This window comes from Octodon degus, unplaced genomic scaffold, assembly GCF_000260255.1.
Source record: "Octodon degus isolate 3935 unplaced genomic scaffold, OctDeg1.0 scaffold00065, whole genome shotgun sequence".
Classification (NCBI taxonomy): domain Eukaryota; kingdom Metazoa; phylum Chordata; class Mammalia; order Rodentia; family Octodontidae; genus Octodon; species Octodon degus.
Genome location: NW_004524641.1, coordinates 3,049,779 through 3,053,030, shown reverse-complemented (window position 1 = coordinate 3,053,030; position 3,252 = coordinate 3,049,779). Strand labels below are relative to the sequence as shown.

At 37.8% G+C, this 3,252-nt stretch overlaps 2 long non-coding RNA genes across 3 annotated transcripts in view; both read left to right on the top strand.

The window, feature by feature from the left end:
* Positions 1-498: 498 nt before the first annotated feature.
* LOC111817654 lies at positions 499-881 on the top strand. 2 transcript variants are annotated; one of them, XR_002821799.1, is made up of 3 exons: positions 499-549; positions 630-725; positions 868-881. It is a non-coding gene; the product is annotated as an uncharacterized LOC111817654 (long non-coding RNA). The 2 variants fall into 2 exon arrangements; XR_002821798.1 differs by lacking the exon at positions 868-881 and adding an exon at positions 823-847.
* A 2,086-nt stretch (positions 882-2,967) lies between these two features.
* LOC111817648 overlaps positions 2,968-3,252 on the top strand; it is a 5,242-nt gene continuing 4,957 nt past the window's right edge. The window contains exon 1 of the long non-coding RNA XR_002821791.1: positions 2,968-3,006. This is a non-coding gene — a long non-coding RNA (uncharacterized LOC111817648). The remainder of the gene's footprint in view (positions 3,007-3,252) is intronic.

Here is a 3,252-nt window from a genome sequence, read left to right as displayed (position 1 = left end):
ATTAAAGAAGATACAGAAGAATATAATTTGAGAGACTACTTTGAAAAATATGGCAAGATTGAAACCATAGAAGTTATGGAAGACAGGCAGAGTGGGAAAAAGAGAGGATTTGCTTTTGTAACTTTCGATGATCACGACACAGTTGATAAAATTGTTGGTAAGTAACAATTCTTAGGAACTTGAGTGAGGAAACAGCTGGCTTTTGTTTTGAATAGAATTTGCTATATTGCTCATGATTTTGTTATGTTTGATATCCTGTGCTGTGTAGTTCTGTTTTCAAAGCATCTACACCTGTTTCTATACCAGCATCTGGATGAAGAAATACTCCCTCATCCCCATTCAGACTCAGCTGCCTTCTTGAAAGTGCTTTACAAGTTGTATAATGACAGGATAACATTTATGTGTGCTTATCCAAACATAAAATAACTTTTTTTGTTTGTTTGATTAAAAAAAATGTAGTTCAGAAATACCACACTATTAATGGGCATAATTGTGAAGTGAAAAAGGCCCTTTCTAAACAAGAGATGCAGTCTGCTGGATCGCAAAGAGGTGAGTAGGGTTATATACACATGCACAGTACATGGAAGTAGTGTTGGGAATGTTCTTAAGTCTTGCCTTCGTTTTTAAAGGCCGTGGAGGTGGATCTGGCAACTTTATGGGTCGTGGAGGAAACTTTGGAGGTGGTGGAGGGAATTTTGGCCGTGGTGGAAACTTTGGTGGAAGAGGTAAGATGTGCTAAGTAAGTCTTAAGTATACATGTATCTGATGTTTAATGGCAAGCTGAATACATATATTTCTGACTCATACCTTGGATTTCCTTAGGAGGTTACGGTGGTGGAGGAGGTGGCAGCAGAGGTAGTTATGGAGGAGGTGATGGTGGATATAATGGATTTGGAGGTGATGGTAAGTTTTCTCATTAAGTGATTTATTTTGACCTTGTTTTTGTATCTTACTGAAAATTGACTTATGTTCCAACTTTGGCCAACTGTAATGTGTTGACAATAAAAGTATACTTAAGCTAGTACCATAAGAGAATATGCAAACTTCAGAGATAGAATGTTAACTAGTTTTTTTCAACAGAAAGATTTGATGTATGAAAAGTGAAACTAGAAGTGTTCTAATTTTCTTTGGCGATAATTTTGAAAAGATAAGACTGACTTTGAGGTTTTTACCAGCCCTACTCAGTGTGATGGTGAACACCTGAGGTCCCAGCACTTGTTGAGGGGAAGAGGTTCTCTGCCCAGTTCAAGCCTGTACTGAATTAGAGTAGGACCCTGTCTCAAAAAGACAAAAAATTTCTTTCTGGCCCAGATTCTGTGTCCTATTAATGATATATTAGCAGATGCTAACGTTAAGTCATTTAATTGGTTTGTTTGACAGTGCTTTTGATGTAACAAGATCAGAATCAAGAATTTTTTTTTTTTTTTTATGTGTATTCTTTCACATTCCTCACAAGATCAGTGTGTAGTGAATGTTTCCCATATTGCTTCTTTTTTTTTTTTTTTTTTTTCCGGTGCCGGGGATTGAACAAGCTCAGGCTTGCACTTGCCAGCAAAGTGCTTATTCTACTTAGCTGTGTCCCTGGCCCAGAAGCAAGATCTTGGTCTTCTATCCATTTCTTTTTTTTTTTTCCGGTTGAACCGGGGATTGAACTCAGGCCCTTGTGCTTGCCAGGCAAGCGCTTATTCTACTGAGCTATCTCCCCGGCCCATCTTCTATCCATTTCTAATTTTTTATTTAATCCTGCCTTATCTTTCTAGGTGGAAACTATGGTGGTGGTCCTGGTTATAGTAGTAGAGGAGGGTATGGTGGTGGTGGTCCTGGTTATAGTAGTAGAGGAGGGTATGGTGGTGGTGGACCAGGATATGGAAACCAAGGTGGTGGATACGGTGGTGGTGGAGGAGGATATGGTGGTTACAACGAAGGAGGAAATTTTGGTGGTGGTAAGTTTGCTTTGTTTTCTATTTGGCATTTATAATTTTATTACAGTGTTTTTTAAATTGACATTTGTTTTTTCTGTAGCATTAAACCACCCAAATGAGATAAATTCATTTTTTTGCTATTTAGTAAATTAATGTATTAAATTCTATTGGGGGGGTTAGTAAAATGGGTATTTATGCTTTTATATTTATTGGCAGGATTTTACTTGTTAACATACTTACAAAGTACACAAATGGGATTTGAAAATTGTTGTAATACTTGTTGAATATGGTACCATCTGAAGTCTTAAGTTAACAATGTGCCAGGTTGCAGATTGCAAACCTGAGCTACTACTTGCGGGTATTTTGGAATCAGTGAATTAAACATTTCACAATTTTGATGGTGTTAGTGGAATGAGAACAAATGCGTAGGGTACAGCTTCACATCAACTGGTGTTCTTCAGATACCATGATGTCTGTCTAAAAAGCTTTTTTTGGTACTGAGAATAGAATTCATACGTCACATGTGACAGGCAGGCCCTGTGCTGCTGAGCTGCATCCTTGGCTCCCCAACAGTTATGTAGAAAATGCTTTTGGCAATCTTCCACTTTTGTTTCCTGTTCTCCGTGCATCTTAAGGCAGTTGGGCCTCTGTTCAGTAGAGGGAGTTCAGTGGCTTTGAGATCTCTCTTCAAAGTCACATGGAAGTGTTAGAAAACATGGTGCCACTGTCATCAACAGAATAGTAGTTGTACAAATGAAAACAAAATAGTAACTGCAAATAAACCACAAAATTTCTGTTAATTTCAGGTAACTATGGTGGTGGTGGGAACTATAATGATTTTGGAAATTATAGTGGACAGCAACAGTCAAATTATGGACCCATGAAGGGGGGCAGTTTTGGTGGAAGAAGCTCTGGCAGTCCCTATGGTGGTAAGTAATTTCTTTAGTCAATTTTTTTCTATTTATTTCAGTTTAAAATTACGCATTTTTGAAAATTCTGCACCTATTATTTCCAGGTGGTTATGGATCTGGTGGTGGAAGTGGTGGATATGGTAGCAGAAGGTTTTAAAAAACAACAGAAAAGGGTAGGTATCTTTAAATTTTTATCATGATGATAAAGAATATGTGGAACTGTTCACTGAGTGTAATAATTTTTTTATCCTGTATTATTCAACAGGCTACAGTTCTTAGCAGGAGAGAGAGCGAGGAGTTGTCAGGAAATTTGCAGGTTACTTTGAGACAGTCGTCCCAAATGCATTAGAGGAACTGTAAAAATCTGCCACAGAAGGAACGATGATCCATAGTCAGAAAAGTTACTGCAGCTTAAACAG